The 14657-nt window shown below is 39.4% G+C and overlaps 2 pseudogenes; both read left to right on the forward strand.

Annotated features, from left to right (window-relative positions):
* The first annotated feature begins 5238 nt into the window (after positions 1–5238).
* On the forward strand, positions 5239–6266 carry LOC118913141 (olfactory receptor 2T29-like; annotated as a pseudogene).
* A 5443-nt stretch (positions 6267–11709) lies between these two features.
* LOC118913042 (26S proteasome non-ATPase regulatory subunit 12-like) lies at positions 11710–12723 on the forward strand (annotated as a pseudogene).
* Positions 12724–14657: the final 1934 nt, after the last annotated feature.

A 14657-nucleotide genomic window follows, 5' to 3' on the forward strand; every position in this document is an offset into this window, starting at 1 on the left:
CAGAACGGAGTGGCCTGATATACTCAATGCAATGAAACAGAAAGGCCTCCAACCATGAATACTCTACCTGGCAGGATTATCATGTAAATTTAAGCACTAATTAATCAATTTCCAGATAAGCAAAATTTGAGGAAATTTACCTCCTACAAACCACCTCCACAGTGTATTTTAAAGGGACTGCTATAGATGAAAGTGCTCCTGAGGCTAAATAGCTGTTGCCAGAGATAATAAAACCGCAGTAAAGGAAGAAGTCCAATTAATTACTAAGAAAATGCAAAATTAAATCAACTACTCACAAAGTTAGTTAAGATATACACAAAGAGCACAGAATATGGCACCTAATATGTAAAATGTAGAGAAGGAAGAAGAAGACCATATACAACAAACCCAAAACCAACATCATACTTGACAGCGAGAAGCTAAAAGCTTTTCCTCTAAGATCGGGAACAAGACAAGGATGCCGATTCTCATCACTTGTATTCAACATAGTCCTTGAGGTCCTAGTCACAGCAATCAGACAACACAAAGAAATTAAAGGCATCCAGATTGGTAAGGAAGAAGCTAAACTGTCACTGTTTGCAGATGACATGATATTGTATGTAGAAAACACAAAAGAATCCACAAAAAACTACCAGAGCAAATAACTGAATTTAGCAAAGTTGCAGGATACAAAATCAATACAGGGAAATCTGTTGCATTCCTATATACTAATGATGAACTAATAGTAAGAGAAATCAGGAAAACAGCTCCATTTACAATTACACCAAAAAGAAAAAAATACCTAGAAATAAACCTAACCAAGGAGATGACAGACCTATACCATGAAACCTACAGGACACTCATGAGAAAAATTCAAGAAGATACCAATAAATGGAACTACATCCCATGCTCATGGGTCAAAATGGACATCCTGCCTAAAGTGATCTACAGACTCAATGCAATCCCTATCAAAATACCAAAAGCATTCTTCAATGAACTAGAACAAATCATTCTAAAATTCATATGGAACCACAAAAGAACACAAAAGGCATAGCAACCCTGAGAAGGAAGAATAAAGCTGAGGGGATTATGCTCCCTGACTTCAAGCTGTACTACAAAGGCACAATAATCAAGATAATTTGGTACAAGAGCAGACCCATAGACCAATGTAATAGAACAGAGAGCCCAGACATAAACCTGCATTTACAGGGAAATTAATATACAGTAAAGGAGCCATGGATACAAAATGGGGAAATGACAGCCTCTTCAACAGCTGGTGTTGGCAAAACTGGACACCTACATGCAAGAGAATGAAACTGGATTATTATTAAACTCCATACACAAAAGTAAACTCAAAATGGATCAAAGACCTGAATTTAAGCCATGAAACTATAAAACTCTTAGAATAAAATATAGGCAAAAATATCTTGAATATAAACAGGAGCAACATTTTCCTGAACACATCTCTTCAGGGATGGGAAACTAAAGCAAAAATGAATAAATGGGACTACATCCACCTAAAAACTTCTGTACAGCAAAGGACACCATCAGTAGAACAGAAAGGCATCCTATAGTATGGAAGAATATATTTGTAAATGACATATCTGATAAGGGGTTAACATTCAATATATATAAAGAACTCACATGCCTCAACACCCAAAAAACAAATAACCTGATTAAAAATGGGCAGAGGATCTGAAAAGACACTTCTCCAAAGAAGAAATTCAGATGGTCAACAAGCACATGAAAAGATGCTCCACACCACTAATTATCAGGGAAATAAAAATTAAAACCACAATGAGATATCACCTCACACCAGTTAGGATGGCCAACATCCTAAAGACAAGGAACAAGAAATGCTGGCTAGAATGCAGAGAAAGGGGAACCCTCCTACACTGCTGATGTGAATGTAAATCACTTCAACCACGTGGAAAGCAATATGCAGGTTCCTCAAAAACTAAAAATAGAAATACCATTTGAAGCAGTGTTTCCACTCCTAGGAATTTCACTGAAGAAAACAAGATCCTTGATTAGAAAAGACATATGCTTTTGAAAAAACCTCTGTTTTTTCACAGCACTATTTACAATAGCCAAGGTATAGAAGCAACCTTAGTGTCCATCGGGATATGAATCGATAGAGAATAGGTAGTGCATATGCACAATGGAATATTATTCAACCATAAGAAGAAAACAAATCCTATCATTTGCAACAACGTGGATGGAGCCAGAGGGTATTATGCTCAGTGAAATAAGCCAGGTGGAGAAAGACAAGTACCAAATGAATTCAGTCATTTGTGGAGTATAACAACAAAGCAAAAACTGAAGGAAAAAAACAGCAGCAGACTCAAAGAGTCCAAGAAGGAGGAGTCCCTTTAGCAGTTACCAAAGGGAATGGTTTGGGAAGGGTGGGTGGGGAAGGTGGGGGAAGGGGATTAAGGGGTATTATGGTTAGCACACATAATATAGGTAGGTCATGGGGAAGGCAGGATAGCTTGGAGAAGACAAGTAATGACTCTAAAGCATCTTAATATGCTGACGGACAGTTACTGCAATGGGGTGGAGGAGGGCTTGATTATATTTGTGAATATTGAAACCACAATGTTGGTCATGAAATCTTCATAAGACTGCATATCAATTATACCTTAATTTTTAAAAAATCCTCTGCACCGGAAAGAAACAATCAATAAAATGAAAATCAGTCTATGAAAAGGGTGGAAATATTGGACAACAACATATATTATAAGGGATTACTATCTGAAATATACAAAAAACTTACACAGCTCAGTATCACAAGAGCAAATAATCCAATAAGTTAAAGAAGAAAGGACCTGAGTATAGTTTTTCAAAAGTGGATGTGCTTTAAAAGATGCCTCAACATCACTTATGGACAGAGAACTATAAAACAAAACCACAACCAGATACTAACTCATGTATCTTAACATGGCTGTTGTCAGACAGAATACAAATATCAACACGATGTAGGAGAAAGTACCCCCCATTCACTGTTGGCATAAATGTGAAATGGAGCAGTCTATGGAACACAATATGGGGGTGCCTCAGAAATTTAAAACATAAAGTCCATGTGATCCAGCGATCCTACTGCTGGGAGACATTTGAAAGAACTGAAATCAGTATGTGAAAGAGGGTCTGCACACCCATCATGTTCACTGCTGTGTTATTCACAAAAGCCAAACTATAGAAGAACCTAAAAGATCTTAGATGGATGAGTGCATACATAAAATTACACACACACAACAGGCATGGTGTATCATTCAACAATAAAAAAGAAGACAGTCTTGCAATTTATGACAACATGGGTGAATCTAGAAGGCATTATGCTGAGTTAAGCCAGAGACAAACACTGTATGACCTCACTTACATATGGACTCTAAAAAGCAAGCAAACAAACAATTTCATATTAGCAGAGAATAGAATTGAAAAAATAAAACTATGTATCCCTAGAAACCTTCCCATCTACGGCAGTCCCTTTAATGTATCCTGTTATGCTGATTGAATGGTCATAAATTCCTCGAGTCGTCATTTATCCAGGAATTGTTTAATCTCATTTCATATTTGAATGAGAATCTTGCTCTTAGATGATTCTTGGTGAAGGTCCTTCAGGTTCAGTACATGAAGCATATCATGACCCTCGCTTCTGCCTGTACGGTTCTGCTGAGTAGTCTGCTGACAGCCTGATGGGGTTTCACTCATAACTAATATTTTTAATTCTCTGGTTGACTTCAGAACTCTCTCCTTATAGTTAAACTTTGTCTGTTATGCTTCCTGGTGTGCAGGGTAATGGCTTCATGAAGAAGGCATCCTTGGTGCAGAGCAGCTGAAGACAGTTTACTCCCCAGTGCCTAGTTCTCCTTTAAGGTGGTGCCCTAGGGTGCAGCTGGTGGGCAATGGGAAGGGCTGCCTTTCTGCCTGTCTTCCAGCAGTGGTTGGTCTGTGTCAGCAGAGGAGCCTGCAAGCCTCTGGGCCCTTTGGGTGCCTTGAGGCACTTCTGCTGGGGTGAACTATAGGTAGAGCTGCCGTCTGCCTGCTTGTCAGCAAAGGCAGCTGCTGCTGGGCCAAGATGGCAGGACAGGGCAGGAGAGCAGGGAGCTGCTGTGGGCGTCCTTCCAGTGAGGGAGCTTGAGTACAGGGTTGGTTCATGCATGCGCCCACCATGTGGACTGAGGGAGGGCCAGGGGCACCTGGAAGTGTCCTCCCTCTGCCTGCAGGCACAACAGTCTGCCCGGCTGAGTGGGCTGAGCAAGGCAGGGGCACGAGGAAGGGCTGCCATGTGGCTGAGCTGCAGGGGGGGAAATGGAGCGCTCGGAGAGGGTTCCTGTGAATACCCAGCCCGCTGGGCTGAGGCGGGGCTGGGGAGGCACCATCCATCTGCCCTTTATCCTTGGAAAGAGCTCCCTTAACCTATGCATCTGTGGCACACTGCTCACTGCTGGTAAACCGTTCAATGTGTGGTCTCCGCTTGGATCTCAGTGGGGCTGATGGAGGATGCCTTTCCTCCACAAGTTACAGGATCACAGCCTCCCAGAATGCTGCACATCTCCCTGGAGTGCAGCCCTGGCACTCACCAAACCCAGTGCTACGTGGACTCATCTTCCTGGAGCATTTATCTGGGCCCGTGTGCTAGATCCCTGAACACTCATCCTCTCTCTGCTCCACTACTCTCCCCCCACTTGTGGGCCAGAATGGGGAACGAGTCTGGTCCCAGTCAGTCATGGCTCTGTCACTTCACCCTTCTCAGTTTTACGTTCCCTTCACTAGGTGCAGATGGTCTATTCTGCTGCTTTCGGGTCATTTCAGGGTTATTAGTGTTTGCTGCAGTTGCTTCCTTATTTTGTACAAGTAGGAAGTCTCTGCTTTACCTTCCTCCCCTGCCGTCATTTTTGCAGCTCAGTAAGTTAGTATTTGCTTAATCAGAATCTCTGTAATTTTCTAATACATGTTGATGGATGACAGAATCATGAAGAAACCCAAACCCCATGACCTGATCTCTGACAACTCCAGTATAAATTCCAAATATTTTTACCCGTATTTGTGAATTCTTCCCTTTCTTGGATATTTGAAATCATAATGAGCAGCCCCATTTCTACATGTGCATGGAAATTCCTCTGTTTAGGACAAATGATATCCACACACATTCATACACACACATTCATAAAACATATATGTACTCATTTCAGGTGGAGGTATCCTATGAATGATTATTAAACCCAAATTTCTCTTCATTCATTTACGTGAATCTTCATGGAAAACATTCACTGGGTGGACAATCACACTGCACAGTCTGATTACATCCTGCTGGGAATCTTCAGTCAGTCCAAACATCCAACTCTCCTGGGTGTTTTATAGTTTTCCTGATGGCCTTTGTGGGAAACACTGTGCTCATTCTCCTTATATGCTCTGAGGCCCGCCTCCACACCCCCGTGTACTTTTTCATCAGCCAGTTGTCTCTCATGGACGTGATGTACATTTCCATCACTGTTCCCACGGTGCTCGTGGACCGGGTCACGGGTGTGAACACGATCTCAGCCCCTGGATGTGGGATGGAGATGTTCCTCTATGTGACACTGACAGGATGAGAATGTTTCCACCTGGCCACCATGGCCTATGACCGCTATGCAGCCATCTGCCATCCTCTCTGTCACTCTGTCCTCATGAACCACAGGGTGTGTGACCTCCTGGCATCTGGATGCTGGCTCCTGGGATCAGTGGATGGCTTCATGCTCACCCCTGTCACCATGACCTTCCCCTTCTGTGGATCCCGGGAGATCCCTCATTTCTTCTGTGTGGTCCCTTCTGTGATGAAGCTCTCCTGCTCAGACACTTCTCTGTATGAGACACTCATGTACCTCTGCTGCATCCTCATGCTGCTCATCCCTGTGACCATCATTTCAGGCTCCTTTGGTTTCATCCTCCTCACCATCCACAGGATGAACTCAGCAGAGGGCCAGAGGAAGGCCTTTGCCTCCTGCTCCTCTCACATGACTGTGGTCACCCTCTTCTATGGGGCTGCCGTCTAAACCTACATGCTCCCCAGCTCCTACCACGCCCCTGAGAAGGACATGGTGGTTTCTGTCTTTTATACCTCACTCTATAACTGTCTATAACTCACTCCTGTGTTAAACCCACTAATCCCCAGTCTCAGAAATACGGATGTCATGACAGCTCTAAAGAAAGTTTTGAATGTGGTATCTGCCTTTCAAGAAACTATAAAGTCAAAAGATTTCATGTTTTTAATTTTTTCTAAATATTACAATTCTCCTATCTTATGATAATGCTATTCCTTAGACTTTCATACCATGATGTTTAATCTCAATTTCACATTTTTTTATGAATTGTATTTGTGTTCTTAAAAATTCTTTGATTTCATACACTTTCTCCATTCAAAGTGTTTTTTAAAATTTTATTGTACTAATGTCATAATTAGTGACATTTATAATGAAAATCTCATGCAAAAAAAAGGGAGAATATAAGTGGTGCAGCTGCTTTAGATAACAATCTGACAGTTCCTCAAATAATGAAAGTTAGATTTACCATGTGACCCTGAAGCCCCAATATTAAATAATTCCAAAAGGAGACCAAAACACATATCCAAATGAAATCGAGTACATAGGAACATTATTTGGAAACATCAGAATATTAAAAGAAATAATATATCCATCACCTGATGAATGGACAAATATCATGTAACAATATAATTAAATATTATTTGGTCATGTAAATCAATGAAGCTCTGGTTTATGCACAACATAACTTTTGAAAGAATTATGCCATGTATAATAATCTAGATACAAAAGTCCCTTCATTATGTAATTCCATTCTTATGAATCACCCAGAATATGTAAACTTTGGTGACCGAGTTTAAATTACTGTTTGCTTAGGGTTGGAATGGATGAGTTAGTAGGGGGTTGATAGTTAATGGGTTTGGAAGTCTTTGAAGAATGTGAAAATGCTCTAATTAACTAAAGAAATTGTTACAAGTAGTTATGAATGTGTTAAAATCATAATTATGCACTTTAAATGAGTGACTTGTGTGTATATGACCATCTCTCAATTAATGTGTTATGTATTTATTATAAGTGCATTCCACAAATTCAAGAAGGCAGTGAAAGTTTTCATCATGTAAGAGAGATGGTAAATATACAATGAAAAAGTTCACCTATACTAATGATGCAATTATTACATGTGAAATGAAAAATACATTGGATTGAAAAAATATCCAGGGCATTTCAAAACAAAATAGTGCTAAATACTAAGGCATAATAAGTAAGACTGTCCAAAATGAAATGGAGAACACAAATACTGGAAAAAAAACATCTACCCAATGTGAGAATATTTCAAATATTTCCTACGTGTAATTGTTATGTGCAATACAGAAAAAATAGGAGGACATAAAAATGCTTTGATGAAATAATGGAGAAATAATTTCCATATTTGACAAAAATGATGAAGTCACTATTGTAAGGAATAAAAATTCAAGCACAAGAAACATTCTGAAGCAAAAGGATATGTCATAATTAATAAACATATAATCACTAATGAAAGCAATTGATCGTAGAGACAAAGGATATAACTAGTAGTAAATGACACATCATAGAAAATGATGCAGACCAAGACAAACTTCAGCAACATATTGAAAACATTGAATTAAAAAAATTAATTTAGAATTTATATCCAGTATAAATGTCCTTCCAACCTGAAGATGAATTGTTCTAAAAGGATGAAGTTGTAAATATCTTCAAACAATGAATATATTGAAAGAACTGATAAGAATCAATTTTGGTAGAAATCAAGTACCTCATCACACATATACCAAGCAAGGGGAATGTTTATGAAGAAAAAATACCTCAGTGAAGTAACTGACACTTTAATAAGTTATGAATGTGTTAAATATAATGTGTTTACTTTCGTTGAAACAAAAATTGAGTCTGCCTCTCCACCACTCAGGTACTAGTTGTTTATGTCAGAGTGAGTAATAGAGAACTTATTTTCAAAAACTGGGGTTATGATTTTGCCATGCATGGTGACTTCCTGAAGAAGAAGTGCATGAGCTGTTTCCTCCTCTTTGCAGATGCCCAGCCCAGTCCTGGGCGATACTTCAGGATGCAGTATGCAAACGCCCTGAACTCACCTGCTCTGGTGGCCACAGAAAACCTACAGATACATGTGCACCAGCTCAGAAAGATTCTGAACCGAAGTGAACAAAACCTTCATGACAAAGGAAAGTAGGGTCACATCCAGACAGGCAGAAGCGGCAGACACATGTTCTTGACAAAATACCAAAACCTGCTCAGTAACTCACCATTAACTGGAATCTCAGAATTATGGAAATTTCCGTGAGGAGCAAGAAATTTGTACTCATATCACACACATCAACTCCTGGTCTTTCACAGGAAAGAGCAGCCTCTAAGTCATAACACCAAATGGGACTGTGTACGGGAGATGTGTAGAACTGTAGGAAATTAAAAACTTGCTCTTAACTGGCTTGCATGCATGCCCACAATCTTAAGACCCATGACAAGAGCAGCGGTTTGAGAAACGCATAGAGCCTTATGCTAAGGAGACACACTTCCTAACCTTAAAGGAAGTGCAGGAGAGGTGGGAGTCTGTTGGGTATCTTCCATGGATGGAAAGAATTGTTGTCATGATTTATTTTATTTAATTCTACCTTGCTAGACCCCAAATTGGAAGCACCATTGTGGAAATCTCCACGTACTCTACTACTGCAGGTTGGTGTGTAATCACCCCATGCTATAGACATGTTACACCAGCTGACAGCACGCTACCCCATCCATGCCACAACCACACCACCTCTTGCCCAGTGAGTGCCCAGCCCCTGGGCTCATTCGTAACTCTTCTGGGCAACAGAAGTCTTGCAACAGCAGCATAAACTGTGGACCCACATGGGGAGGCACCGGCAGGGCCTGGATTTATTGGTCAGGTGGAACTACACTTCTGGACCCCATGGATCCTTTCTTATACATCTCCTCCAAGATGAAAAGAGGTTGATGCTTTGCTTATTACATAGTATGAAACAGAATCAACCAAAATGATGAGACAGAGGAATGTGTTCCAAGTAAAGAAAACGACAAAACTTTTTACAAAGTGAAAAAAAGAAGATGTAATGAAATGTACCAAGTAATCTACATGACAAGGAGTTCACAATAATGATCATAAATATGTCCACTGAACTCAGGAAAATAACAGATGAACATATTGAGAATTTTAAAAAAGGATAGAAAATACCTGGAGCTGAAGTCCTGGAGCTGAAGAATATTATAATTGAACTGAATAATAAGTGAGGTTTCAGTGGGAGATGGGATGAAACAGAAGAACAGATCAGTGATCTGGAAGACAAGACAGTGGAACTTACCCAAGTTACTCACCCAACTTACCCAAATAGGATGACACCAAGGTCCCCACACTCAGTCACACTCTCATTAAAATGTGAAAAAGTAAGAATTAAAGAGGATCTTAGAAGTAGCAAGAAATAAACAACTTGTTATGTATAAAGGAAACACCATAAGGCTATCAGCAGACTTTTCATTAAGAATTTTTCAGCACTTAAAGCAGCAGGACGACGTATTCAAAGCATGACATGAGAAGTCCCCCAGCCGACTGTGCTCCACCCGGCATGACCATCACTCAGAGCAGACAGAGAGATGAGAGGTTTCCAACAAGCAAAACCTCATGGGCTTCATCACCAGATGAACTAAACCAGACTTACAAGAATCATGAAAGGGACTTCTATAAGCTGAAATGGAATGGCATTATTTAATGACAAGAAAACATGTGAAAGTAAATTCATCACTGAAAATTTATATGAGAGAGCAAAATAAATACAACAGGTGTATATGATAGTTACTAACTTTCAAAATACAAATTTTTAAAGTTAGTTAAAGATCAAAAGAAAAGTAGTACTATACTATGAAAATTATAATAATTAAGGGATGCATAAAATAAAAATATGTAAAAAGTCACATCAAAAACAAAATATGTGAGAAAGTAAAAATGTAGAATTATGTATTGTATGGAAACTGAGGCTGCTCTCAACCTAAGCAGTCTGTTATACATAGGGTGTCACAGGAGATCCTCATGGTGAAAGAAAAGAAAACATCAGAGTGATTACACACAGGAGGATGAGAAAGTAACCTCAACATGATGTAACATTACAAAACCACAGGGAATAGAGAAAGGAAAGAATAGTAATTACAAAAAGAAATACAAAATAATTAACACAATGGCAATTATATATATATATATATATATATATATATATATATATATATATAACTACTTTAAATGCAAATGGGCATGTTTTTTTCAAAACCAGGAGTCATCTGTATGTAGCACAGAAAGACTCATTTCAGAAATAAGGATAAATACAGAATGAAAATGAATATACACAAAAAGATGTTCCAGGAAATTGGGAGTGAAAATAAAGCAGCTATTATCACAGAAGAGAAATTGACTGGAAAAAGAACAGTGTAACAAAATGGAGTCTAACATAGTAACAAAGGAATCAGTCCTGCAAGAAGATACAGCACCTTTACACATATGAACCCAATAAAAGGGAACTTAAATATATAAAACAAATATTAACAGTCTGAAACAGCAGTTGACAGTAAACAGTTATTATTTATGACATTAATATTCCATTTATATCAATGCATAGATCATCCAAACAGAATATCAACTGGCTTATAAAGTCCAAAAACATTGACATTAGATAGCACATTATACCAGATGGTCTAAAGAGATACATACAGAATATTCCATCCATAATCAACAAAGATTCTTCTCAAGTGAATGTCAAATGCCCTCCAGGGGAGATCCCACATAAGCCTCAAAAGAATTCTCAATAATTAAAGAAAATAAATTCATAAATATTTTATTCCCACCCACGTTGATATAAAACCAAAATGAAGTAAATAAATATAAGGGAAAGCCACAAAAAATGTGGAAATTAAACAACATGCTTCTGAACAACCAAAAGCTCATCAAAGAAAGCATAGGAGAAAAAAAAATGCCTAGAGACAAATGAAAACAGAAATATTAAATTAAAAATTCTATCAGAATCAGCAAATCTACTTATAAGTGGAAAGTCATAGCAATAAAAGCCTACTTCAAGAAACAAGGAAAATTTCAAATAAAACATCTTATTTTACACTGAAAGGAGCCAGATAAAGAAGACAAACAGGACAGGAAAAACTATCTTGTGGTCATAGATGAGAAGAAAAAGCATTGTCCAAATGGCATCCTCTCCAAACAATTTACAATTTCAATTCAATCCCTGTCGTAATACCAATAGCATTTTTCCATTTCCTAGAACAAATATCCAAAACTTATAAAGATCCACAAAGATCATGAAAAACCAAAACAATCTTGAGAAAGAAGTCAAAAGCTGGAGTATCATGCTTCCTCACTTTAAGCTACACTACAAAGGTATAGTCATCAAAACAGTATGGAACTCACAAGAGAACAGACCCTAAGATCAATGGAACAGAGCAGAGAGCACAGACATGAACCCATACACATATGGTCAGTTAATGTGTGACAAAGGAGGCAGGAGTATACAGTGAGGCTCCAGTGTGACTGACATAGGGGGATACCTGGGGGTGCTCGCCCCGGGGTGGTGGTGCAATGATGGGCACAACGCCATGGTGGAGGTGGGCTTGGGCACACAGGGATCCAGGCTGCCCATGTGCAGAGAAGCTGGCGGAGGAAGGGGGGCCTCAGAAAGTCATTGTAACCTCTCTCTTTGGAAAAACAGACCCGTAGTGCATCTGATATGGTGTCCACATTCTGTGTCTTAGTTGCAGTAGTGAAGTTGTGCTTCACGAAGCTAAAGAATGGTATTTTGAATGAAAATATTATGCATTTATCAAAAAGATGGAGTCTGTTAAAACAAGCTGTTGCAAATTGGCTCAACAGTGCTGATCTTATGTTGATGAAATTACAGAACTTCCAATCAAACTTCAATTAATTGATACTCTACAAATGGTCACAGAGGGAAATTTTGTGTTGAAATTGAGCATGCTCAACTGACTAAGGCATTAGCAACTATAAAAGAGCAAAATGGTGATGTGAAAGTGGCAGCCTCTGTTTAACAAGAGCTTTAGGTGGAAACCAATGGGTTATTAGAAAAGGAAGAGCAAGTGGAGTTTATTTTGGAGCAAAATAGGCTCTGCCCAGCTGTGAAGGATTACATCCGTATCCAAATCATCAGAAAGAGAATTAACACCCAGTTTTACCATGAGGAAAATACAAAGAAATTACAGATTACAGTTGAAATACCGTAACTTAATGATTCAGCTGAATCAGCCTGAGGGCTCCTATTTGCCTACTTGCAAGCACTACATATATGATCCTCTTTGCAGAGGGCAGAAAGGGAAACATGGCAGCAGGCTCTGAAAAGTGTGTCTCCTATGTTACCCTGGCTCCTTTTGACAACCAACAGTCAGATTTGGCTCACTGAGTGAGTGATGACAAGAAGATAGAAGAAATCCCTAAATGCAAGGATCTTTTAAAGCTTTTTACCACAATGGAGTTGATGCATTGGTCGCAGTTGTTGAAGACTATGGAATAGAATTAAGGAAAGGTCCTGCTTCCCTAGTCCCTCACATCCAAGAAGGGCTTCAAAAGAGAATTCTGGTCCCCACTGGGCTGACCTTCCTGACTGCTGAGGGGAGATGGGGGAATTATGGAGGAGGACTCAGAGGAACCTAACAACCAAGGTCTGAGATCAGCAGCCGTGCTAGTCAGTTTTCTAAATGGGTGATGGGTGCCCCAAGTTATGCACAGCAGATGGTGGGTCACTATCAGGAAAGTAAAAGAAATATGCCGGTTGTTTCTGACATGCACCCTTCAAATGGCATTCCGGATGGGCCACCAAAGATGTTACTGGCTGAGATGCTGTTTCTTCCCAGGATCATGTCTTGGAGTTGGCAAAGAATGAAGCCAGAAGACAAGATGAGGAGTGAAGAAAGGAAAGCTAACACTTTTCAGGAAGTGCTCCAAGGAGGGATGCTGCCGGGGCTGCACTGTTTAAGGTTTATAAGCCCAAACACTGAGTGAATCAAGCAAGTGGCTGAAGTCACTGCTAGGGGCTGTTGATATGGCTGAGCTGGGATGAGAGGAAAGAAAACCTCCCTTTTTCCCTCAGGCTGATTTTCCCAGATGTCCAGGATGAGGCATCTTTGCTGAGAAGCCTTGACCCTAGTTCTCTTCTGCCTGTGTCTTACCGGAACCTTGAGCTCTACCTGTCTGTGTCTGACTTACACCTGCCTTAATTACATCAGGATTCAGGTCACAAAGAAGTGGGCAGAGTTAAGGATTTTCATCAGGGGATAGAGAATGACCCAAAGGCATCAACGAAAGGCTGCAACGGGAGGCGCAGGGGTTTCCAGGATCCATAGCAGCTGAAGTTGCAGGGGGATGACCACTGTGAGACCTGGGTTGCAAGTGAAGGGACTCAGACACCTCCAGCACAGATGGTGCTGAGACAGTCAATACTCAGACCTCAGTCTGCTCCTACCTGCCAGTCACCTGCTGGGGTCTCTCGGTGGTCAAACTATCCAGAAGGCAGAAGGACAAGTAGAAGACAAGGAGGAGCTTTTCCTTCTCATATGGTGGGGGCTAAATTAGTCAAGTATTATACAGCATGAGAATTAACACTTTATATCAAAATTTAAAAATCCTTCATCGTTTGCACCAATAATACCCTTCTGGGAATCTGTCCTACAGAAGGAATCATATATATGATTGACATACCTGTTCTAGACACTCATCTTTCAAATAATACTTATCAACTCATAAATACAGTACCACTAAGTTCATCATTAGCCCATTTACTTTAAAATCACTGACATATCCACCCTATAGATTATGACCCAGTCTTCATCCATCAAATTGGTAATACACCAAAACTAGCATGCTGAGTGGAAAAAGCATGTTGTAGTCCCATGCTTGATTCTCTTATTTAAAAAGAAGTTTGAATTACATAATTCAGGGTTCCTAGACATAACAGTAGAGGTTTATGCTTCCTAAACTCAGCGTCTAACAGGCACAAAAAAAATTTATTTACAAATAATAGTCTAAGAAGGGGAAGAGGTAATTAAAACTATTTTAAATGCCAATTTTACCTATCTAGTTAAGTAAGTCTTATTTTTAGCAAATCCCTGGAAATGGTATTGTTCATTCTATTTCTTTGAGTTTTATCTTTCAAACACATTGAAGAAAGCAGAAAATTTATGAAAAATGTTGTCAAGCCTCTCTACCTAATTTGTGTTGTTTAATTCTTAAATTTGGATAAAGAATTTCAATCACTGTCCTTAATGTGCTCTGGAGGGTATAGAAACCTGACGTCCTGTTACCATGTTATTGAATGATCAATTCGTCTAAATGGTGGTGGTATCACTGTCATAAACACATGAACAAGTAAGAAGCTTGAAAGTGTGCACTACTTCAGTGCACAGCTAGTTATTTGGCACTGTAAGCAAGAGCGATTGAGTGCCTGGAGCGCTTCTATTTCAGTTTTTAACTCTACATATAAGAACTTTCCAGCAGCAATCATTCCTCCCTAAGAATTCTAAGTATTAGATTCTATATATAATTTTTCAAATATTTTTCCATCTACATAGTTCCTGTAAATTCTTATTACC

The sequence above is a fragment of the Manis pentadactyla genome, chromosome 13 (genome assembly GCF_030020395.1).
Source record: "Manis pentadactyla isolate mManPen7 chromosome 13, mManPen7.hap1, whole genome shotgun sequence".
In the NCBI taxonomy this organism is placed as follows: domain Eukaryota; kingdom Metazoa; phylum Chordata; class Mammalia; order Pholidota; family Manidae; genus Manis; species Manis pentadactyla.